Source organism: Callithrix jacchus, chromosome 1 (assembly GCF_049354715.1).
Source record: "Callithrix jacchus isolate 240 chromosome 1, calJac240_pri, whole genome shotgun sequence".
NCBI classification, from domain to species: Eukaryota; Metazoa; Chordata; class Mammalia; order Primates; family Cebidae; genus Callithrix; species Callithrix jacchus.
In genome coordinates this window covers 86,041,931-86,068,159 of record NC_133502.1, presented here as the reverse complement: position 1 = coordinate 86,068,159, position 26,229 = coordinate 86,041,931, and the positions used below count along the sequence as shown (strand labels likewise).

Genomic DNA, 26,229 nt, shown 5'->3' with positions numbered 1-26,229 from the left:
GTCAGACCTAAGCTAAGTGAATTTAGCTTGACCACTGAGAGGCTGCTGTTATGAGATTAGGGAAGAAGGTAACAATCCCAAATCTAGAAGTTGACTCTAAGTCAGCTTGGCATTTAGATGGTAAGGAGGGGTGGCTTAAGGAGAAAGATGAATTTTCTTGGCTTCTAGTCTGTGTGTGACAAGGGGAATGGGAAGGGAGTCTAAACAAGCTACAGTTGTTAGCTATCTTGGAAGGTGTTATCCAAAGTAGGATGTTTAAATAGCTCTGGTGATTTGATCTTGTCAAACTTTTGAGCTGAGAGAGCATATTTGAGGGGGAGAAGGGGAAAACTCAGTCAGAATTCAGAGAGCCTCACACGTTTGGAAAAAAGCCTTCTGAAACAGTGGCTGGTTTCCAGCTGCTCATATCCCTGCTAAGGAGAACGTGTGAGCAGATGCCTCGTCAGGACAGGGATGCCGTCTTTCTGTCTTGAGAAACTCATTTTTACTGTCTCACTTATATGGGCTTGGGTGGGCAGGACTACAATGTCCACTCTATCTTGAGAGCTCTTCATGATCCCCAGAGTCCCCTTCCCATTGTATCTTTGGGGATCATCCATACTGTCACTCATCATGAACTCACTGTCCTATGGAGACATTGCCTCCTGCTTCAATGTCACCTTCAGCAGTCAGTTTACATTCTGTGCCATTTTATTTTGTTCTCAATAATACCGATCACCTTCACCATTGAATTTGGATGGATGAGGGCCACAGTGGGAGCTGTGCATATCTTACCTATAAGATGTATTGGAAAGGAGATATTTTAAACTTGAACGTCTAGAGGAGAATTTGTTTTTATGGTTTATATAAACCTGGTGTCCCATAATTCAGGATACACACAAGTGGAGGGTAAACATAACCATGGCAACCCGATGCAGACCATGAGAGCGTCCTGGCCTCTTGCTGCTCCGTGAGAAATAAAATGTCAGCTCAAGTCAGGAAGCTGGCATTTTATGAAGATTCAATGTCACAATTACAGGGTGAGCCTGGCCACCATGGCCATGCTGGCTGGCCGAAAAGACCAGGTCTCCCTATGGCATCCAGGCTGATATCAAACTCCTGATCCCAAGTGATCCTTCTGCCTTGGCTGCCCAAAGTGCTGCAATTACGTGGAAGTTATTTTGTCACTGGATAAAGACATTTGTGAAAAAAACTGGACTTCCAGGTTATTTATCTGTTTTCTAGCAGAAAAGCATGCAGTTTAAGATGGGGTCTCACTGTGTTGCCCAGGTGGTTTTGAACTCTTGACCTCAAGCAATCTTCCTGCCTCAGGCTACCAAAGCCCTGGGATTACAGGCCAGTCCTTGGAGAGACCAGGAAATCCAGAGTTTTCTCCGAGAATGGGGATTCCTGAGAAGTGAGTTTCACCTTGAATCAAGAAATGAGAATCATATGATGTCAAAGGCAATCACCCAGGGCCTCAGGAACAGGGGAATGAAGAAGGGCTAGGCTTGGCAGGATGATGGTGGTTGTCTCTCCCACCTAAAAGCTACCACTACCTCAAGACCCCCTCAAGATGGTGCCTGTCTTGGTTTCAACACCTTAAACAGGAAACATCGGGAAGATGCATACTTCTCCATTCCATATCAGACATGTCTTAGAGGAAACTCTTATATCTGAATGACCAAAGCAAAGTATGAGGAACAATGCAAAATCTATGCCAGGCCATTCACAATTTTGCTGGTGCCCTGGAGTCCACATGCATTTCAAGAAGAATAAAGTGTGTCAAACCTGCAGAAGACTGAACCATGTCTGTCAGACCTGCCTTTTTTTTTTTTTTTTTTTTTTTTGAGATGGAGTTTCGCTTTTGTTACCCAGGCTGGAGTGCAATGACGCAATCTCGGCTCACTGCAAGCTCCGCCTCCTGGGTTCAGTCAATTCTCCTGCCTCAGCCTCCTGAGCATCTGGGATTACAGGCACGTGCCACCATGCCCAGCTAATTTTTTGTATTTTTAGTAGAGACGGGGTTTCACCCTGTTGACCAGGATGGTCTCGATCTCTTGACCTTGTGATCCACCCGCCTCAGCCTCCCAAAGTGCTGGCATTACAGGCATGAGCCACTGCACCCGGCCCCAGACCTGCCTCTTAGACCTGGAGCATGGCCTGCCCATCCAGGTTTGTGATACAGAATTGTCTTTATAAGATGACATGCCAAAGTCAGATGTCAGAGAAGAGTACTACATGCAGAATGTGGAGAGAGGGGTTTCTAACTCAGATTGAAGATGGCCAGTTGGCCTGCTGAGGAAAGCCACATCCACCAGTGACATGCTGGACAAACTGGCCAGACCATACCCTATTACCTAAGGAATAAGCCCCACATTTTCTCCTTTTGGGGGAAGGGAGAGGGTAAGAGAGGAGAGGAGTTTCCATACAGACATGAGAAGCCTACAGGTCCACATGATTCCCTTGCTGATCAGATATTAAAGATCGATATTATGGAATCAATGACCCTGTAGCAGATACACTTCTATAGTAGGATTCAACCACACCTCATCTGGAACTACCAGAGGACAAGTCTATCCCCACACTAGATGTTAGTGGTCTGGGTGATACCATTCCCGAGATCTTAAGAAATAATCTCTACCTCTTTAGAGAGATCTGGACAATCCCTATTGTGCAGAGACAATGGTGTGCTTTCATCCAGGTTTCCACAGGGCAGGCTGCACAAGTGGCTGCAGAGAAGTCCTTTAATAAGTTAATCGTCAATGGCTGCAGACTCAGTGTAAAATGGGAAGATCCCAGGCAGCCAGAGGAAAGGAAAATGACAGAACCCCAGACCCTGGAATCCAGCTAGAGCCAATTCCAGCACTGCTGGGAGCAATTCCTCCTGCAGCAGCAGCAGATGCATCTGCCAATGACTTCAAGCTACCCCCGAGTGCTCCTTCAGCTGTGGTGTGTATTGCCTGGCCATGTTCAACTGCTATTGCCCTGCCCCCATCTGTGCTTTGCTTTTCTCAGGACCCTCAGAGATGGGAGCTCATGCCCGAAAACAAAGCAGACCCTGGCACATTATCACACCCTAGGGCTGTATGGAAGAAAGGACACTTAAACATCCCTCTTAGAATAAGTATATTGTTTTCTTCTGTTGTGGTTTCCATGGTATCTGAGTGTGTTCAGATGTGGGCAGGTGAAAAATGATGACCATGCTTTTCTACACATATTCAAAGGATCGATTAAAACATCTGGCTATTAATATCACATGACATATAAAACCTAAAACCTGTCTTCCTCATTTCTGTGGATGATAAACAGCTGGGTGAATTGCAATGTGCAACAAAATTACCAACCCAATTGTATGTTCACTTCACCTCTGTTTATGGGGGGAAAAATTGACCTGCAGGAAAAAAACCTTTTGAACATGTTTATGTCCACTGGGTATATTGTATTTTATCATCTACAATAAGGTAACTAGTACTAATTTTTGTAGTGGCTAAGTGTGATTGAACTGTTTCAAATTAACATTATCAGAAAGATAAGTAGAAACCAGTACCCATTACAGCCCAGATCTTTTCTTTGCTTTTCTTTTTCTCATTTATTGCCCAAGAAATTTAATAATCCACTATTTAAAAAGAAGACAAAAATGAAATGTCTTTGTATTCTGATCAAAAAAAGAGGAATATACTAGCTAAAATGCTTCTAACTTGTTTTTTTCCTAATTTTATTATTCTTTTTGCATGTTTATTTTTCTTTTGGGGGAAACAGAAGAGACTCAATGTCTTAAAGATAGCTTTTTATCATAATATGCCACAATTGGCCATGAAGTAGACACTATGTTTAGGCAGAATCAACCCTCTGCAAAACTCGGTGGTGGGGGTGGGGGTCAATTTCAGGGTACTCCTATCTTATCTTTGGCAATCTCATTCAAACTTCTGGGACTTTAATTCATAGCTCATGCTAACCAGACTCCCCCCACCACTCCTATTGAAACCTGTCTGTCCTGTGCTCTGTTACTGCAAGAACCTACTAGGTTACTGCCTAGGATGATAGGTGAATGTGCATGGCTGTTATGTGCTCTTGGGAGACTCCTAGGCTGAGTTCGATGGTTTCATTTTTTTTTCTTTTGAGACGGAGTTTTGCTCTTGTTACCCAGGCTGGAGTGCAATGGCGTGATCTCGGCTCACCGTAACCTCCGCCTCCTGGGTTCAGGCAATTCCCCTGCCTCAGCATCCCGAGTAGCTGGGATTACAGGCACGTGCCACCATGCACAGCTAATCTTTTGTATTTTTAGTAGAGACGGGTTTCATCATGTTGACCAGGATGGTCTCAATCTCTTGACCTCGTGATCCACCCGCCTCGGCCTCCCAAAGTGCTGGCATTACAGGTGTAAGCCACTGTCTGATGGTTTCATAAAGGGCAGATACCCCACACATGCTCTCTTGCCTGTCGCCCCGAGTGCTCCTTCAGCTGTGATGCGCATTGCCTGCCCATGTTCAACTGCTATTGCCCTGTCCCCATCTGTGCTATTACTCTGCCCCTACCTCCAGGATTTGGGCCACATGTTCTACTCAATGCACCCAGCCTGCTCCACACTGTTTTGATTAATCACTCGACTTAAAATATTAGGATGTTAAAAAATATAACATTTATACACGTTATGCTCACCCACCACTTGCATACTAATATATGTGTGTATATAACTTATTCATTATTATGTACTAGTACATGCATGTATTAGTGGTATTTTCATACTGCTATAAAGAAATGCTAAAGACTCAGTAATTTAAAAGAAAAAGAGGCGGGCTGGGCTCGGTGGCTTATGCCTGTAAATCCAACACTTTGGGAGGCCAAAGTAGGTAGATCATCTGAGGTTGGGAGTTTGAGACCAACCTGACCAATAAGGAGAAACCCTGTCTCTAGTAAAAATACAAAATTAGCTGAGGGTGGTGGCACATGCCTTTAATTCTAGCTATTCCGGAGGCTGAGGCAGGTGAATTGCTTGAACCCAGGAAATGGAGGTTTCAGTGAGCTGAGATGGTGCTATTGCACTCTAGCCTGGGCAAGAAGAGCAACACTCCATTAAAAAAAAAAAGAAAAGAAAAAGAAGTTTAATGGACTCAGTTCCATGTGGCTGGAGAGGCCTCCCAATGGCTCACAATCATAGTGGAAGGTAAAGGAGGAGCAAAGGCATGTCTTAAATGGCGACAGGCAAGAGAGCATGTGTGGCGGATCTGCCCTTTATAAAACCATCAGACATCATGAAACTTATTCACTATCATGAGAACAGCATGGGAAAAACCCGCCCCATGATTCAATTAGCTCCCACTGGGTGGGATGACACGAGGGGATTATGAGAGCTACAATTCAAGATGAGATTTGGGTGGGGACACAGTCAAACCATATCAATGAATATTTCACATATATTAAAAAGATGTGAGAGTAGAAAATTTAAGATTTAGGAGGATAACATAAAAATAAACATTTGCATACCTCTCTCTGGAGACCAGTGACCCAGGCCACACCTAATCAAATGCTACATCTGAGCTAATAAATCCACATTTAACCTTGTCAAAACATGTTATGAGTTTGGTTCCTTAAGATTGTAACTAGAAGAAATAGCTCTCTGATGGGGTAACTCACTTACATGTACATAAGGAATCCCCTGCATTTGGTTTCCAGCCCTTCTTTATAGATGGATTATTTGATTCTAATTAACTTGTTCATCTTGCATTTTTGGGTCAGGAGGTAAGTAGAAATACAGATTTGAATGATAATGTTTGAATGATATGATTAGATTCTAAGTTTTCCACCTCTTCACCACCTTCTGTAGCTTCAGTATATAAATTTATTCCTCAGAACAAACTTTCTAGATGAAAATCATCAATGATTATGTCTTGGTAAAAACACAATCTGAAAGTTTATCTGTTGGGAATATATTTTTAAAAACTATAGTACATGCATGCCTCAGAGATATTATGGGTTCAGTTCCAGACCACCTCAATGAAATAAATGTTAGAATAAAGCAGGTCACACAAACCCTTTTGTTTCCCAGTGCATATAAAAGAAATATACTATACTGTAGTCTATTAAGTAAGCAATAGCATTATGTCTAAAAAATGTATACACCTTAATTAAGAAATACTTTGTTGCTAAAAACTGCTAATGATTATCTGAACTTTCAGATCTTTTTGCTGGTGGAGGGTCTTGCCTTGGTATTGACGACTGCTTGACTGATCAGATTGGTGGTTTCTGAAGGCTGGGATGAATGTGGCAATTTCTTGAAACCAGTGGAATTTGCTACATTGATTGACCCTCCTTTACATACAAGATTTCTCTGTAGCACGCGATGCTGTTTGATAGCATTTTGCCCACAGTAGAACTTCTTTCAAAATTTGAGTTTTGAAAGAACTGCTGCTACTTAATCAACTAAATTTATGTAATATTCTGTTCACCGCATCTTCACCAGGAGAAGTTTCCATCTTGAAAAACCACTTTCTTTGCTCAACCATAAAAGCAATTCCTCACCTGTTCAAGTTTTATCATGAAATTGTAGTAATTCAGTCACATCTTCAGGTTCCACTTCTAATTCTAGTTTTTTTCCCATTTCCGTCACCTCTGCAATCACTTTCTCCATTGAAGTCTTGAACCCTCAGAGTCATTCATAAGGGTTAGAATCAACTTCTTCCAAACTGTTAATGTTACTGTCTTGACCTTCTCCCATGAATCACAAATGATATCAAGAATGGTGAATCCCATGTACAGGAAGATGGAAAAAGACACTGGGGACTACTGTGGGAGAGGGACAATGGCTGAAAAACTACCTAGTGGGTACTATGCTCACCACCTGGGTGTTGGGATCATTCATACTCCAAACCTCAGCATCACACAGTATACCCATGTAATAAATCTGCACATGTACCCACTGAATCAAAACAAAAGATGAAATTATAAAAACATATGATGGGTGTAGTGGCTCATGCAGATAATCCCAACACTTTGGGAGGCTGGGACAGGAGGATCACTTGAGCCTAGGGGTTTGAGACCAGCTGGGGCAACATAGGCAGACTCTATTTCTACAAAAAATAAAGATATTAGCTGGACATGTTGGCATGTACCTCAAGTCCCAGCTACACAGGAGGCTGAGGTGGAAGGATTGCTTTAGCCTTGTAGGTTGAGGCTTCAGTGAGTTAAGATTGCAGCCTGGGTGACAGCAAAACCCTGAAAGAGAAAGAGAGAGAGAGAGAGAGAGAGAGAGAGAAACTATAAAGAATTAAAAACAGGAGATAAAATAAAAAATTGGCCAGGCATGGTGGTACACACCTATAGTCCTAGCTAGTCAGGAGGATGAGATAGGAGGATCACTTGAGTCCAGCTTGGGCAACAGAGTGGGAAAAAAAAAGAGAAAAGAATGGTATACTCCAGCCAGGGCAGCAGAGTGAAAAAAAAAAAGAATGGTGACTCCTTTCCAGAGGATTCCAATTTACATTGCCCAAGTACACCAGAGGAATCACTATGGCAGCTATTACCATACACAGTGTCTTTCTTAAACAATAAAACTTAGGTTGGGCTCAATGGCTCACACCTGTAATCCCAGCACTTTGCAAGGCTGAGGTGATTGGATTATTTGAGCTAAGGAGTTCAAGACCAGCCTGGGCAATGTGGCAAAACCCTATCTCTATAAAAAATATAAAAATTAGCCTGGTGTGGTAGCACACACCTGTAGTTTTAGAAACCCAGGAGGCTGAGGTGGGGGAATTGCTTGAGCCCAGGAGGAAGAGGTTGCAGTGAGCCAAGAACTTGCCACTGTACTCCAGCATGGGTGACAGAGTGAGACCCTATCTGACAATAATTAATAATAATAATAATAATGAGACATGAAATTGGAAATTACTCTTCAATCCATGGACTGAAAAATGAATGTCCTGTTAGCAGGCATGACAAAAACATTAATCTCATTGTACATCTCCATCAGAACTCTTAGGTGACCAGGTACATTGTCAAAGAGTGGTAATTGTTTGAAAAGTCTTTTTGTCTGAGCAGCAGGTCTCCACAGTAGGCTTAAAATATTCAGTAACCATTCGGTAAACAGATATGCTGTCCCCAGGCCTTGTTTCATTTATGGACCACAGGCAGAATAGATTTGGCATAATTCTTAATGGTCTAGTGTTTTCAGAATGATAAGTGAACATTGGCTTTATCTTAAAGTCATGAGTTGCATTAGCCCCTAACAAAAGTCAGCCTGTTCTTTGAGATTTTGAAGCCAGGCATTGACTTCTCCTCTATAGCTATGAACGTCCTAGATGGCATCTTTTCCCAATAGAAGGCTGTTCTACCTAAACCGGAAATCTGTTGTTTGGTATAGCCATCTTCATCAGTGCTCTTAGCTGGATCTTCCAGATGATTTGCTGCAGCTTCTGCATCATCATTTGCTGTTTCACCTTGTACTTTTATATTATGGAGATAGATAGCTTCTTTCCTTAGGCCTCATAAACCAACCTCAGCTAGCTTCCAACATTTCTTCTATAGCTTCCTTACCTCTCTCAGTTGACATAAAATTGAAAAGATTTAGGTCGTTGCTCTGGATTAGTCTTTGGCTTAAGGAAATGTTGTGACTAATTTGATTTTCTATTCAGACCCTCGAATTTTCTGTGTCAGCACTAAGGCTGTTTCACTTTTTTTTTTTTTTTATCATTTGTGTATTCACTGAAGTAGCACTTTTAATTTTCTTCAAGAACTTTTCCTTCGCATTCACAACTTGACAAGATACCTAAATTTCAGCCTATCTTTTTGTTACTGTTTTTTGAAACAGTTTGGCTCTGTCACTCAGGCTGGAGTGCAGTGGTGCGATCATGGCTTACTGCAGCCTCATACTCCTGGAATCAAGCAATCCTCCCACCTCAGCCCCCCGTGTAGCTGGGACTACAGGCCACCATATCTGGCTAATTTTTGTATTTTCAGTAGAGACTGGATTTCACCATGTTGCCCAGGCTGGTCTCTAACTCCTGAGCTCAAACGATCCTCCTGCCTTGGCCTCCCAAAGTGCTGAGATTACAGGTGTGAGCCACTGCACCTGGCCCCATCTTTGTTTTTGATTTGCCTTTCTCACTAAGCTTAATCAATTTCAAGCTTTTGATTTAAAATGAGAGATGTGCAACTTTTCCTTTCATTTGAGCATCTAGATGCCACTGTAAAATAATTAACTGGCCTAATTTCAATATTGTTATATCTCAGGGAAGGTCTGATGAGCCCACATAGCCAAGTCAGTTCTAAGCAAAAAGAACAAAGCTGGAGGCATCACGCTACCTGACTTCAAACTATGCTACAAGGGTACAGTATTAAAACAGCATGGTACTGGTACCAAAACAGAGATATAGACCAATGGAACAGAACAGAGGCCTCGGAGGCAATGCTACACATCTACAACCATCTGATCTTTGACAAACCCAGCAAAAATAAGCAACGGGTAAAGGATTTTCTGTTTAATAAATGGTGTTGGGAAAACTGGCTAGCCATGTGCAGAAAGCAGAAACTGGACCCCTTCCTGACACCTTATACTAAAATTAACTCCAGTTGAGTTAAAGACTTAAACATAAGACCTAACACCATAAAAACCCTAGAAGAAAACCTAGGCAAAACCATTCAGGACATAGGCACAGGCAAGGACTTCATGACTAAAACACCAAATGCATTGACAACAAAAGCCAAAATAGACAAATGGGACCTAATCAAACTCCACAGCTTCTGTACAGCAAAAGAAAGTCATTAGAGTGAATCGGCAACCAACAGAATGGGCAAAAATTTTTGCAGTCTACCCGTTAGACAAAAGGCCAATATCCAGAATCTACAAATAACTAAAACAGATTTACAAGAAAAAAACAAACCCATTTAAAAGTGGATGAATGACATGAACAGATACTTTTCAAAAGAAGACATTTGTGAGGCCAACAAACATATGAAAAAATGTTCATCATCACTGGTCATTAGAGAAATGCAAATCAAAACCACATTGAGATACCATCTCACATCAGTTAGAATGGCGATCATTAAAAAATCTGGAGACAACAGGTGCTGGAGAGGATGTGGAGAAACAGGAACACTTTTACACTGCTGGTGGGAGTGTAAATTAGTTCAACCATTATGGAAGACAGTGTGGCAATTCCTCAAGGACCTAGAAATAGAAATTCCATTTGACCCAGCAATCCCATTACTGGATATATATCCAAAGGATTATAAATCATTCTATTATAAAGACATATGCACACAAATGTTCATTGCGGCACTATTTACAATAGCAAAGACCTGGAACCAACCCAAATGCCCATCGATGATAGACTGGACAGGGAAAATGTGGCACATATACACCATGGAATACTATGCAGCCATAAAAAATGATGAGTTTGTGTCCTTTGTAGGGACATGGATGAATCTGGAAACCATCATTCTCAGCAAACTGACACAAGAACAGAAAATGAGACACCGCATATTCTCACTCATAGGTGGGTGTTGAATAATGAGAACACATGGATACAGGGAGGGGAGCATCACACACTGGGATCTGTTGTGGGAGACTAGGGGAGGGACAGTGGGGGGGGGTAGGGGGTTGGGGAGGGATAACATGGGGAGAAATGCCAGATATAGATAATGGGGATGAAGGCAGCCAACAATATTGCCATGTATGTATCAATGCAAGAATTCTGCATGTTCTTCACATGTACCCCAGAACCTAAAGTGGAATAAAATATTTTTCAAAAAGTGTATCTTCAACTCCCCCCCAAAAAAGAAGGAAAAAAACTAAAATAGTAACCATAATCTCTGCCTAATTTTATGTATACATATATATGCTTGTATGCTTTCAAAATAAATGTGTGTTATAGCATTGAGTAAAACAAAAATGTTATTATGGAAAAAAAAAAAAAGCTCAGGTCTTGAGTTCCAGGTATCATTTGGGCCATGTGTTTGGAAACAGTATCCTCCCACAGATCTCCCCTGAGGGAGCTTGTCATTTGGCTAAGTCCTTTATTTTTTTTGTTCATTTCTTTTCTGCCCACACCTACTTTCTCATCTTCCCATTTTGTCTCTTGGCATTTCCTAATTCTACACCACCAGGACAGAACTGATGTTCTTCTGTGGGGTGTGTGGCTAAAATGGTGGCAGATATTTGTATAATTTCCTTGCAAAAGATTCACTTTTAAAATGAATCGGTTTTCTAATATTATTCTGCAAAGGAGGCCAATGAATAAGAAATGGGGTTATTCTTGGCTCTCCTGAGACTCATGGCTTTCACTGGGGCCAAGCATTCTTAAACAAGTCCCTATATGAGCACCTGCAGCCTTGTTGGAGTTGTTGGATCAGCAGAATGTCCAATAACCCCTGCTGAGATGTCCTACTCCTACCTTTAAGGAGAAAGACAGCATTATAAGCAGCGAATACTTGAATTGTTTTGAGAGATAATTAAGCAAATTGTCAATAATGCATATTCTCCCAGGGTAAATATATACTTACTTACTGAACAATGTTGTACAAATTTGCAGAAGAGCCACTGACATTCTTCAGTCCATCTGAAGGTAATGACCTGGGTAACACATTTATATTCTCAAAGAGTACAACTAATTATAAGCCCCAAATAACACAAAAAAGTACATAACTCAAATAGGTCTTGCTCTTAGAATTGCCTCAGATAATTAACACTCGAATACAAAATGGATCCTCTGACAGTTTTGCCAAAGCAGATTTTTTTGGAAGGTTCAGTGGTGATGGGATATAAAGTATTTGGTTGGGGGTTTGCTAGTGATTTTCAATCATCTTGTCCTCATGGGTGTCCAGAGATAATGAATACATGTTTGAATTGGCAGTAATGCAAATGGTGCAGCTGACAGTGGGGCACAACTCCCTGGAGGGACACGGGAGTAGAAGAGACTGGAATAAATAATCGAATTTATTGTCTACAAATGTTGGCTAAAGAGGGCTCAGTCTTCTATTGGACTCCAGTCTTTATTGAGTTCCCTAATTCCAGCAAGGGAATATCATAATAGGCAAGCTGTTTGTGGATTTCCATGCTTCTCCAAGCTGACTAGCAGGTGGAAGTGATGGATGAAAATACGCAGCAGTTTTTATAGGGATTGCTCACTAAAGCTGTACATTCATTTATGTATTCATTTATTCTGAAGCCTTCATTTTTGGGGATGACATAAAAAGAAAAAAAATAGATTATTATATATTTTGAGATGGAATCTCACTTTGTTGCTCAGGCTGGAGTGCAGTGGCATGATTTCGGCTCACTACAACCTCCACCTCCCGATTCAAGCAACTCTCCTGCCTCAGACTCCTGAGTAGCTGAGACTACAGGTATGTGCCACTGTGCTAGCTAATTTTTTTATATTTTTAGTAGACAGGATTTCACCTGTTCACCAGGCTAGTCTTGAACTCCTGATCTCAGGTGATCCACCCGCCTTGGCCTCCCAAAATGCTGGGATTACAGGGGTGAGCCACTGCACCCAGCCTAGGTTATAATTAAAAATGAAGCATAAATTTGTGTTCAATAAACACATGAAACAGACACTAAAACGCAAGCTTCATGAAGACCTGTTCTGTTTTTTTTCTTTAAATGTATCTCCAGTACCAAGAACTGCTGGTATATAGTGGATGCTCCAGAAATATGCATCAGGTGAAGTAAACAAATAAGTATGTAAATTCAGATAAAGAATTAGAGAGTGATGAGACTGGGGCGGAGAGAAGAGGCTAATTTAGATGGGCTGGTCAGGCAGCATCTTTCAAGAATTGACATTTGAGTAGAGATTCCAATGATAACATAGAGCTAACCCTGGGAGGTTCTGAGGGCAGCTGTTCCAGACAAAGGCCAGGGAAAGCTTGTCCCATTCAAAGAACATCAAGAAGGCTAGTGGGGCTGGAAGAGATGGAGAGAAAGAGAGAGAGTCAGAAGGTGAAGCCAGGGTCATAGGCAGGACAAGATCATATAGGATCTTATAGGCCAGGATAAGAGATGTACGTTCTAATCTAAGAGTAATGGGGAGGCACGAGAAGCTTCATTAAAAATGACTTACGTGATCTGATGTATTTAAAACGATGACTGCATCTATTGTGTGGTAATGGCTTATTTAACTGCAAAAACAGATATGTCTATTAAATCTTGCTCAACTAGATTCTATGTAACACACTCAAGAAATCTTTTTTTTTTTTTTTTGGAATATACTAGGGGAGAAATGATTACAAATAAACTAAGACTGTGGATACCATAACAGGAAAAGTCAGATTTGAGAGAAAGTCAAGAAATAAAATTGAGAGTATTAAATGATAAGATGTGTGGGGTGACGGAATGGGATTACTCCCGGGCCTTGCCCAAGCACCTGGATGGATGGGAGAAGAGGAGCACCCAGCAGTGAAGTGGACATAGAAGTAATGAACACTTAGTGATCTCACACTGCAGACCATCCACTGCTTTGGAGACTATGAGGAATATATGCAGGTGAGAAAGGCACTTCCTACCCTCAAGGAATTTGCAGTCTGGTGAAGGTGCAGTAATTAATAAAGCTAATTAGAGAGAAACCACAGTGAGGCAAATGATAGAATGGAGAAACAACCTCTAATCTAGTGTACCACAGAAATGTTTCTTCAGGCTGAAAGAAGCCAAGTTATGATTCTCTCTCTTCTTTTTTCCCAGTTAATTAGGCTTTTACTGGCCAGGTGTGGTGGTTCACAACTGTAATCCCAGCAGTTTGGGAGGCCGAGGTATGTGGATCACTGGAGGTTGGGAGTTTGAGACCAGCCTGGCCAACAGGGTGAAACATCGTCTCTACTAAAAATACAAAAATTAGCCGGGTGTGGTGGTGCCTGTCTATAATCCTAGCTGCCCAGGAAGCTGAGGCAGGAGAATCACTTGAACCTGGGAGGCAGAGGTTGTGGTGAGCCAATATCACGCCACTGCACTCCAGCCTGGATGACAGAATGAGACTCTGTCTCAAAACAAACAAAAACCAAAGAAGCAAACAAACAAAAAATAGGCTTTTATCTATCTTGCTTAATAGACAAATTCAGAGCATTCTTATTATAGTTAGGGTTGTTCAATAAAATGCAATGCTGGGAAAAGAATCCAAGGATTACAGTTTTAGTGAAGGATGAATGAAAAATAAACTTTCCAGGAGGAAGAGACAGGAAAAAATTATCTTGGTCTTATCTTTAGCATTGACTAATGCTATTTGACCCACTAAACCTCATGTTAAAATGTTATCGCCTCCTAGTCAGTTATAAAAACAATATTTTTTAACAAATTTTTTTATCTCCAATGGTAGAGGTAGGGCCTAATGGGAGGTGTTTGGGTCACGTGGGTGGATCCTTCATGCATGGGGTGGTGTCGTCCTCTTGGGAATGAGTGAGTTCTTGCTTTATTAATTTCCCTGAGAGTTTCGATGAGAGCTGGTTGTTCAAAAGAGCTTGGCGCCTGCCCTCCTCTTGCTTTTTCCTGCTTCCACCAGGAGTGGAAGCAGCCTGGAGCTCTCACTAGAAGCAGGTGCTGGAGCCATGCTCTTGTACAGCCTGCAGAAGCATGAGCCAAATGCACCTTTATTCTTTGTATATTTCCTGGCCTCAATTATTCCTTTTAGCAATACAAATGGAGTAAGACAGGTAGATACAACAAAATAAAACAACAAAAAACATCCTTTGAGAATTTGTAACCCTAAGCCAAATCTCACAAAGGTTTATAGTCATAATTCATGTTACCTGTGTGTTCTGGAACATCTCAAAAAGAAAATTCAATTTCAAGTAGTTCCAGGTAAGTAGTGCCTTGAGGAAATTAATGGAAGGAAATGTAAATCTTCTCTTAAAAAATATAATCTTAATCCAGACCTTAAAATATTTTCATAGGTAAATTTTCAAGGAAAGTGATCATAATTTAAAAATAGAAACCACACAAGGAAGTCAGTCACCATGAGAGAAAGTGAGCAGAAATAACAGCAGAATCAGACCCATAGAGACTACAGATCTTGAAATTACCTGGTACAGAATATAAAATATATATTTAAAAATTTTAAAGAAATAAAAAGAACATCTTGAAAATATAAATAACCAAGTGGTTTGTAAAACAACTACATATAACTTCTATAAGTGAAAGGCATAAAAATTAGAATCTAAAGTTCAATGGACAGATTAAACAGTGGATTAGGCATAGCAGAAAAAGAATTAGGTAAACTCAAAGATAGATACAAAGAAAAGATAGAAAGAGCCCACAGAGACAATAAAAGCTAAAAAATAGGAAAGGGTGGTTAAGAAATGTGGAGGTTAAAATGAGAAGGGCTAAAAAATGTCGAAGATCCAAAAAGAGGTAACTGAGAGAATGAGAAAAAGACAATATTCAATAACAATAAAATGCCTAAGAATTTTCCAGAATTGTTCACAAAACCCCCCACCAATCTTACTGGGCACAGTGGCTCATGCCTGTAATCCTGGCACTTTGAAAGGCCAAAGCAAGAGGCTTGCTTGAGCCTGGGAGTTTGAGACCTGCCTAGGCAATATAGCAAGACCCTATCTCTACAAAAACAGTTAAAATTTAGCCATGCATGGTAGCATGCACGTGTAATCCCAGCTACTTGGGAGCCTGAGGCAAGAGGATTACTTGAGCCCAGGAATTCCAGGTTGCAGGGAGCTATGATCGCCCCACTGCACCCCAGCCTGCGTGAGAGAGATATACTGTCTCATAATAATAATAAATACCTATGATTAATTTCAAGAAACAGCACAAACATATATATTACTATTTTGTTAATCTATAAGAAGACTCATCACAGTGAAACTGAAGATTAACCAAGCAAGCAAACAGCTGTTAGCCTATGGAGAGCAGTAAAGAGATAGCATATAAGAAGAAACGCCTTGAGAAGGGAATTTGGAATTTGGTAGATGAAAGAACATCAGTCTTTTCAGAAAGACACTACAACCATGGCAGAAAATTCTTTGAAATCTTCATGAAAGATCTGGAATTGTAGAATGTAAGAGCCAGAAGGAAACTTAGGCCAAAGGCTCAGCTCAACTTTATAAATGTATGAAGCATTTTCATCCGTTTAGAGTCCTCTGGTTCTTCTGAAAAAATGGCCTTTATTTCTTTTTCTGAGCTTCCAGTAAATTTTGTCTTTAAAGGTACTGGAACTGTTTTTCTGGTTGGAGTATAGTGAATTATTAATGATCTACCCTTTTTATTTTTTTATTTAAGATGGAGTTTTGCTCTGTTTCCCGGGCCAGAGTGCAGTGGCGTGATCTTGGCTCACTGCAACCTCCACCTCCCAGGTTCAAGTGTTTCTCTTGCCTCAGCCTCCCAAGTAGCTGGGATTACAGTTGCCTACCACCATGCCCGGCTAATTTTTGTATTTTTAGTAAAGGCTGGGTTTCTCCATGTTGGCTCAGCTGTTCTCGAATTCCTGACCTCAGGTGTTTCATCTGCCTTGGCCTCCCAAAGTGCTGGTATTACAGGCATGAGCCACCGCGCCTACCCACCCTTTTTTTTTTAAAAAAAAAAAGGATAATTTTGACTTTTATTTTAGATTTAGGGGTCCACGTGCAAGTTTGTTACCTGGGTATACTGCATGATGCTGACGTTTAGTGTATGACTGATCCTGTAACCAAGGTACTGAGCATAGTACCCAATAGCTCGTTTTTCAGCCCTTGCCCCTTCTTCTCCTGTAGTAGTCCCCAGTTTGTATTGTTGTCATCTTTATGTCCATGAGTACCCATTGCTTAGCTCCCACTTAAAAGCAGTAACACACAGTATTAGCAGTAACACACAGTATTTGGTTTTCTGTTCCTTTGTTAATTCACTAAGGACAATGGCATCCAGTTATACCCACGTTGTGGCAAAGGCTATGATTTTGTTCTTTTTTATGGCTGCAGATCTCCCTGTTAGGGAATATACCTCACTTTTCTCTGAGCTGTAGCACCTAGTCTTGTTCTCAGCATGAATTCATTCCTTCCACAAATACATTTTGAGTCCTACTACGTGCTATGGCTATGAAGGAGACTAATTTCCTAGTACAATATTTAGCTCAGGGGCAGGGGAATGAAGTAAATAGAAAGATATTGCAATGAATGCTGTGTTTTCAGTGTTGCTCAGAGGATTCTGAACAATTTGCTAAGAAAATAATGTGATACCTAAATTAGAGCACGTGTGTGGGGGGGGGGGGGCGGGGAATGCCTTCAAAGAATGGTTTCTTGAGGAAGCAAAAGCTTAGGTGAGACCTGAAAGATGAATTAGAGGGAGCAGGACAGAGAGAGGACAGAAAAGGAAAGAAAGCCATTCATGGAGAGAGAGCTAAATCTACAGAGATGATTCCTTTAGTGAAAGGATTTATTCAATTCGCCTTGAGGAAACTGTAGAGTGAGTGAAAAGACCTCAAAAATACAACATAGTTGCCTCATCTTAAAAACATACAGGTTTTAAATAATAGGATGGGGAAAGTACCACGGTGAATTGCAGACAGTTCGGGGTAGCTAGAGTAAAGAGTAGCTATGCTGGTACTGGTTGATCCTTTCTACCAGCATAGCTACTCTTTACTCTAGCTACCCCAACTCTCTGCAATTCACCGTGGTACTTTCCCCATCCTATTATTTAAAACCTGTATGTTTTTAAGATGAGGCAACTATGTTGTATTTTTGAGGTCTTTTCACTCACTCTACAGTTTCCTCAAGGGGAATTGAATAAATCCTTTCACTGTGTGTCCTCCCAAGCCTAAACCAGGAGGAAGCTGAAACTATGAATAGACCAATAACAAGGTCTGAAGTTGAGGCAGCAATTAAGAGCCTACCACACAAAAAAAGCCCAGGTCCAGATGGGTTCACAGCCGAATTCTACCAGACACACAAGGAGGAGCTGGTACCATTCCTTCTAAAACTATTTCAAACAATCCAAAAAGAGGGAATCCTTCCCAAATCATTTTATGAGACCAACATCATCCTGATACCAAAACCCGGCAGAGACCCAACGAGAAAAGAATACTTCAGGCCAATATCCATGATAAACATAGATGCAAAAATCTTCAATAAAATATTGGCAAGCCGATTGCAACAGCAAATCAAAAAACTTATTCATCATGATCAAGTAGGATTCATCCCAGGGATGCAAGGCTGGTTCAACATACGCAAGTCTATCAACGTAATTCACCACATAAACAGAACCAAAAACAAAAACCACATGATTATCTCAATTGACGCAGAGAAGGCATTTGACAAAATTCAACAGCCCTTTATGCTAAAAACCCTCAATAAACTCGGTATCGATGGAACATATCTCAAAGTAATAAAAGCTATTTACGACAAACCAACAGCCAATATCATACTGAATGGGCAAAAACTGGAAGCATTCCCTTTGAAATCTGGCACTAGACAAGGATGCCCTCTCTCACCACTCCTATTCAATATAGTACTGGAAGTTCTAGCCAGAGAAATCAGGCAAGAAAAAGAAATAAAGGGTATTCAAATAGGAAAGGTGGAAGCCAAATTGTCTCTATTTGCAGACGACATGATAGTATACCTAGAAGACCCCATTGCCTCTGCCCAAAAACTCCTGAAACTGATAAGCAACTTCAGCAAAGTCTCAGGATATAAAATCAATGTGCAAAAATCACAAGCATTCGTCTACACCAATAACAGACTTAAAGAAAGCCAAATCAAGAGCGAACTGCCATTCGCAATTGCTACAAAAAGAATAAAATACCTTGGAATACAACTCACAAGGAACGTAAGAGACCTCTTCAAGGAGAACTACAAACCACTGCTCAATGAAATCAGAGAGGACACAAACAGATGGAGAAACATTCCATGTTCATGGTTAGGAAGAATTAATATTGTGAAAATGGCTATACTGCCCAAAGTAATTTACAGAATCAACGCTATCCCCATCAAGCTACCATCGACTTTCTTCACAGAACTGGAAAAAACCACCATGAACTTCATATGGAACTAAAAGAGAGCCCGCATAGCCAAGTCAATTCTAAGCAAAAAGAACACAGCGGGGGGCATCACACTACCGGATTTCAAACTATACTACAAGGCTACAGTAATCAAAACAGCATGGTACTGGTACCAAAACAGAGATATAGACCAATGGAACAAAACAGAGGCACCGGAGGCAACACAACATACATACAACTATACAATCTTTGATAAACCTGACAAAAACAAGCAATGGGGAAAGGATTCCCTGTTTAACAAATGGTGTTGGGAAAACTGGCTAGCCATGTGCAGAAAGCAGAAACTGGACCCCTTCCTGACACCTTACACTAAAATTAACTCCAGATGGATTAAAGACTTAAACATAAGACCTGGCACCATAAAAACCCTAGAAGGAAATCTAGGCAAAACTATCCAGGACATAGGAGTAGGCAAGGACTTCATGAACAAAACACCAAAAGCATTGGCAACAAAAGCCAAAATAGACAAATGGGACCTAATCAAACTCCACAGCTTCTGCATGGCAAAAGAAACAGTCACTAGAGTGGATCGGCAACCAACAGAATGGGAAAAAATTTTCGCAGTCTACCCATCTGACAAAGGGCTGATATCCAGAATTTACAAAGAACTCAAACAGATTTACAGGAAAAAAACAAACAAGCCCATTCAAAAGTGGGCAAAGGATATGAACAGATACTTTACGAAAGAAGACATATATGAGGCCAACAATCATATGAAAAAATGCTCATCGTCACTGGTCATCAGAGAGATGCAAATCAAAACCACATTGAGATACCATCTCACGCCAGTTAGAATGGCAATCATTAAAAAATCTGGAGACAACAGATGCTGGAGAGGATGTGGAGAAAAAGGAACACTTCTACACTGTTGGTGGGAGTGTAAATTAGTTCAACCATTGTGGAAGACAGTGTGGCGATTCCTCAAGGCCTTAGAAATAGAAATTCCATTTGACCCAGCAATCCCATTACTGGGTATATATCCAAAAGACTATAAATCGTTCTACTATAAGGACACACGTACACGAATGTTCATTGCAGCACTGTTTACAATAGCAAAGACCTGGAATCAACTCAAATGCCCATTGATAATAGACTGGATTGGAAAAATGTGGCACATATACACCATGGAATATTATGCAGCAATCAGAAATGATGAGTTTGTGTCGTTTGTAGGGACATGGATGAATCTGGAGGACATCATCCTCAGCAAACTGACACAAGAACAGAAAATGAAACACCGCATATTCTCACTCATAGGCGGGTGATGAAAAATGAGAACACATGGACACAGAAAGGGGAGTACTAAACACTGGGGTCTATTGGGGGGAAAAGGGGAGGGCCAGTGGGAGGGGGAGGTGGGGAGGGATAGCCTGGGGAGAAATGCCAAATGTGGGTGAAGGGGAGAAGAAAAGCAAAGCACACTGCCATGTGTGTACCTACGCAACTGTCTTGCATGCTCTGCTCATGTACCCCAAAACCTAAAATCCAATAAAAATTAAAAAAAAAAAAAAAGAGTAGCTAAGCTTGGGGAAGCAAAAAGAGGCAGGAGAGGAAAGGCTGGACAGATGAGTGGCTGAAGATCAATGATCATGAAGAAGCTTTCATGTCATTCTTGGGAGTATGAACTTTACCCATGGGCATGGGAAGTCATTTTAGATTTGTAGACAGTTGTCATGATCAGGTTTACTTTTTAGAAAGAAGGCCATTATTACAGTAGAGAGTGAATTTTTGAGAATGGGAGAATAGAAGACCAATGAAGTATCTGGGGGAATTATGTCCGTGGCTTGAATGGACATAATGGTGAATGGACATATGGTGATTGAGATGTGTAGAAGGAGACAGAGTGAAAAATATTTAGGAAGTAGAAAAGACTTGTTCAAACACCGTGGGTTGACTTATGTCTTCCAAAATGATATGTCCAAATATTAATACCTACTACCTACGAATGTGTTCTTCTCTACGTTCTTGGCAATAGGGTCTTTGCAGATGTAATCAGGTCACTAAGATGAGGTCACATTAGATTAAGGTGGGCCCTAAGCTAAATAAAATAAGTCATTTCTGTATAAATGTGAAGACACAGACACGCAGACATAGAAGGGAGAAGGCCATGAGACTGTGAGGCAGAGATGTGAGTTATGTAGCTGCAAGACAAAGAATGCCAAGGACAAAGAATGCAGCCACAAGGAGCTAGGAAGAGGCAAGAAATAATTTTCCTTTAGAGCCTCCAGTAGAAGCCAACCCTCCCAGCTCCTTGATTTTGGACTTCCAGCCTGCATAACTGTGAGATAATACATTTCTGTTGTTGTAAGCCACCCATTTTAAGAAATTTTTGTAGAAATGGGGTCTTGCTATATTGCCCAGGCTGGTCTCTATCTTCCGGCTTCAATTGATCCTCCTGTCCTGGCCTTCCAAAATGCTGAGATTATAGGTGTCATCCACCATCTGGCCTAAGCCACTCATTTTACAGTACTTTGTTACAGCAGCTCTGGGAAACTAAAATGCAACTTACTCGTGTTTAGGGACACCATGTGTTCTGGCCTTGATCTTTAAAATATTGGAAAGAGAGCTGCCTGTTCTTCTTTTCAATTTACCTACTTTTTTTTTAATTGCATTTTAGGTTTTGGGGTACATGAGAAGAACAAGTAAGATTGTTGCATAGGTACACACATGGCAGTGTGGTTTGCTGCCTTCCTCCCCATTGCCTATTATCTGGCATATCTAACCATGTTATCCCTCCCCAACTTCCCACCCACTGCTGTCCCTCCCCTAGGTTCCCCCACACAGACCCCAGTGTGTGATGCTCCCCTCCCTGTGTCCATGTGTTCTCATTGTTCAACACCTGCCTATGAATGGGAACATGTGGCATTTGATTTTCTGTTCTTGTGTCAGTTTGTTGAGAATGATGGTTTCCAGGTTCATCCATGTTCCTACGAAGGACATGAAGTTATCATTTTTTATGGCAGCATAGTATTCCATGGTGTATATGTGCCATATTTTCTTTATCCAGTCTGTCTTTGATGGGCATTTGGGTTGGTTCAAAGTCTTTGCTATTGTAAACAGTGCAGCAATGAACATTCGTGTGCATGTGTCCTTATAATAGAATGATTTATAATCATTTGGATATATACCCAGTAATGGGATTGCTGGGTCAAATGGAATTTCTATTTCTAGATTCTCGAGGAATCACCATACTGTCTTCCACAATGTTGAACTAATTTACACTCCCACCAACAGTGTAAAAGTGTTTCTGTGTTTCCACATCCTCTCCAGCATCTGTTTTCTCCAGATTTTTTAATGATCATCATTCTAACTGGCATGAGATGGTATCTCAATGTAGTTTTGACTTGCATTTCTCTAATGACCAGTGATAATGAGCATTTTTTCATATGTTTGTTGGCCTCATATATGTCTTCTTTTGTAAAGTGCCTGTTCATATCCTTCACCCACTTCTGAATGGGCTTGTTTGTTTTTTTCTTGTAAATCTGTTTTAGTTCTTTGTAGATTCTGGATATTAGCCCTTTGTCAGATGAATAGATTGCAAAAATTTTTTCTCATGCTGTTGGTTGCCGATTCACTCTAATGACTGTTTCTTTTGCTGTACAGAAGCTCTGGAGTTTGATTAGGTCCCATTTGTCTATTTTGGCTTTTGTTGCCAATGCTTTTGGTGTTTTAGTCATGAAGTCCTTGCCTATTCCTATGTCCTGAATGGTTTTGCCTAGATTTTTATTAAAGGATATGTAATCTGAAATAAAGGTAGTGCAGAGGGGATTGAGGAAAGAGTATTTCCCAAATCTGCACCTGTTCTTTGTGATTTTGAACAAGTAATTGAGGTCTCTTGGGGGTCAGTTTACTCACTGAAAAACCCTAGAAGAATTCTAGGGTTTTTATGGTGTTAGGTCGTATGTAGGTCTTTAATCCATCTGGAGTTAATTTTAGTGTAAGGTGTCAGGAAGGGGTCCAGTTTCTGCTTTTTGCACATGGCTAGCCAGTTTTCCCAATACCATTTATTAAACAGGGAATCCTTTCCCCACCGACTTCTTTTTAGTGAAAAGGGGAATGCTTTATCATATGTGAATTCGTGAGTTTGGGAGAAGGAACTCATATGCCCAGCTGAGCAAGATGGGAAGGTTAAAGCAGAGAGGAAATTCACAGTTCAGAGATTGAATTTATGTTTTTCCTTTTGGCCTTATAAGGAATAAAGCTGATGCTTTGATTTTTTTTGTCTGTGTAATCTCCCTTCTCCCTTAATGCTCATTTGATTCTGAATTGTGGGAGAGGTGTGATTATAAATTTTTTATTTCAACAAAGCCCAATGAAAGAGGGAGGAATGACGGGTTTCCTGGAATTTTGGCTTGTGCAGCTGAATTGTGCCGTATTTGGATCCCTGGAACTTGGGAGTGGGATCTGGGGACATCAGTGGAAGATGACAGAACACAGCAGGCACTTAATATGTTTGCTGAGTTTAAGGTGTTCTGGCTTCCTCATTTTAGGGGAGAGTAAACTGACCCCCAAGAGACCTCAGTTACTTGTTCAAAATCACACAGAACAGGTGCAGATTTGGGAACTACTCTTTCTTCAATCCCCTCTGCACTACCTTTATTTCAGATTCCATATCCTCTAATAAAAATATTGACACACCCACTTTAAAAGACCATATTACACAGGCTTAGGATGCTGTTCCAGATCTTTGACCCTCTGCTGGTTAGCAAAAGCCCATATCGCACTTTCATTTAAAGAATGTCTGTCCAGGCTGCAGGCTTTGGGACACTTCAGTTGGGACTTGTGCCAACAGCTTACCCAAATCATTCAAGTAGGAGCTCTCCATCTGCCACAGAAGGGGTCCTCAGGATGTTTAATCATTACAGTTTTTATTTCAAGACCTTGCCTTGAATGTCCTCTATTCAGGATATTGTGCCAAGGCTGAACTGCCTGGAGCAAAACAGAACAATCCTTTGGAGATTGTGGGAGCCAGGCTGGAGAGCCAAAGGGACTGGGCATGCAGTCCCACCAAAATCATATTTTTTATTACCTCTCCATTCAGCATGATAATGGAAGGTTTCAGCAAACAGCCTTCCATTTCCTGATTGCTTAGGTACATTTCACATTCTCAGCATCCAAGGAAACTCTCCAAAGAAATACATTGCCGGAAAAAAGGAAAACCAAGACAACATACACTTATCTCCCTTGCTGCTTAAACAGAAACAGAACTGCTGAAAAACAAAGCTTATTCTCCAACAGATATATTTTCTGGTCATTAATTTTTGCCTGAATTGCTGGTTCATGTAAACAAACTAGGACTTATGTAAACAAGTCCTGTTATCTGAAAAAAAAAGAAGAAAGAAAGAAATCTAAGAGCCATCTTGTATGATTCACTTTAAAGAAAAATAAAAGAGTTGCTCATATTTTTAAAAAGATATTTTGAAAGACTCTGCCTATTCATCATCAGGCATATTTTAAAGAAGTGATGTTTTCTTTTGTGTATCTTCAAGTCGCTATAGCAACGGGATCACTTTCTATTTATTAATCAGGAGTCACCAGCCAGAGAATCTATCCTTTCCCTCTAGGTTTGGAGCCTTGGTCAATTGCTCTACCTTTTTAAAACTTCACAGATTTTTGAAAACAGTTTTCTTCAAAAATGTTTCTCTTGATCTGAGAGTTTTGCTGTGTTCCATGTGTTATTCATTGCTGCACATTTTTGTCTTCTATGTTATGTGACAGCTTTTATGGAATACTAGGTACATTTTGATTACTTCTCTCTACTTCTGTGCTTTTATTGCTTACAGCTATAGGGGGTTTAACTGAATCTCCAGAGTTGTGCAACAAATTATACAGAAGCACTTCCACTTGTTCTTTCTTTTGTATACTGCCGACTGGAAATGCTGTCTAGTTACAGATGGAGTTTTGTTTTCCTTAATACCCTTTGTAACCTTCTCCTCCTTCTCAAAAGTCAGCAATCCATCTCAATTTTTATTAGTAACATGGACCTGCTGAAACTGTGACGAGTAATCAGCACAATTCTTAATGGCTTGGTAGCCTGAGGAGCATCGTGATCACCTTTCCTGGGTTATATTCACTTCCCTGAACACTTGGATTGGATGTCAGCAGCTGAATGGTTCGAAGCATCACACGAAAGAGGGAAGGAGAGACTTGTGAGCACCAGGAGTCTAGAAGTGTAGGCTGGAATACACTTTGCAGAAATAATTTGTTCAGCAGTACTAACAGCGTTTAAATTATGTTTAAGGAAATCAAAAGAGTTTTTCATAAAAGTCTCAATTACCTCGAGTTCTGCACGCAGCAATTGGTTGGGACTGAGGAGTGACTCCTTTAGATAAGGAAGCCCTGTGGCCTCAGTCCCCAGCTGGCCCGCTTGACCATGGTGTCTGCCTGGCACCTGTAGATATGAATGTCATGCCTTGCCAAATTTTACAGATGAAGAAACTGAGACTAGAAATTTTTAGGGATTTGACCAAAGCCAAACAGTTGATTAGTGGCAGCTGAGGACTAAATCCAGCTTTGCTGATCACTAGCCCAGTGCTTCTAGTTTTGTTTTTGTTTTGTTTTGATTTTGAGACAGAGTCTTGTTCTGTTGCACATACTGGAGTACAGTGGGATGATCACAGCTCACTGCAGCCTTGACCTCCTGGGCTCAAGTGATCCTCCCTCCTAAGCCTCCCAAGTAAATAGGACTACAAATACTCACTATGACCTCTGGCTATTTTTTTGAATTTTTTTTTTGGGGGGTATACATGGGGTCTCATTATGTTGCCCCGGCTGGTCTCAAACTCCTGGGCTTGAGGGATCCGTCCACCTCAGCCTCCCAAAGTGCTGAGATTACAGGTGTGAGCCACTGGACCCGACCGCTTCTAGTTTTTGAAGATTAAAACTGTATCTTCTAGTTTCTCCTTACACTGCACACTGGGGTACACACTAGGTAATCAGGAAATATGTTTTAGACTGATGATGACTGAGAGCTGTACAAATCCATGTGAGTGACCACCAGGCAACAATGCAACGACTCTTACCACTGTGGGCTTTACAAAAAAAAAAAAACACTTGGTGTTATTTAGAGAAAGAAGCAAATTATGATTCAGGTATAAACACATTGCCATGTGACAAGCATGTGTATGTGTGTGTATGTGTGGTGGGTGGGCAGGAAAAGCGGAAATACCCTCTCAGCTCCTTCTGCTCCAAAAGTGGCAACTTTTCAGGATTTTTCAAAGGCAATCTGAGAGCTAGGAATTATGAACAAGATGAAAGGAACTTAGAAGCAGTACTTTGACCACAA

At 40.9% G+C, this 26,229-nt stretch overlaps 1 protein-coding gene and 1 pseudogene across 3 annotated transcripts in view; one reads left to right on the top strand and one right to left on the bottom strand.

Annotated features, from left to right (window-relative positions):
- Positions 1–26,229, bottom strand: part of PCSK5 (proprotein convertase subtilisin/kexin type 5) — a 470,824-nt gene that overhangs the window by 58,929 nt on the left and 385,666 nt on the right. The window lies entirely within an intron of this gene.
- Positions 2,092–3,177, top strand: LOC144578130 (pre-mRNA-splicing factor RBM22 pseudogene; annotated as a pseudogene).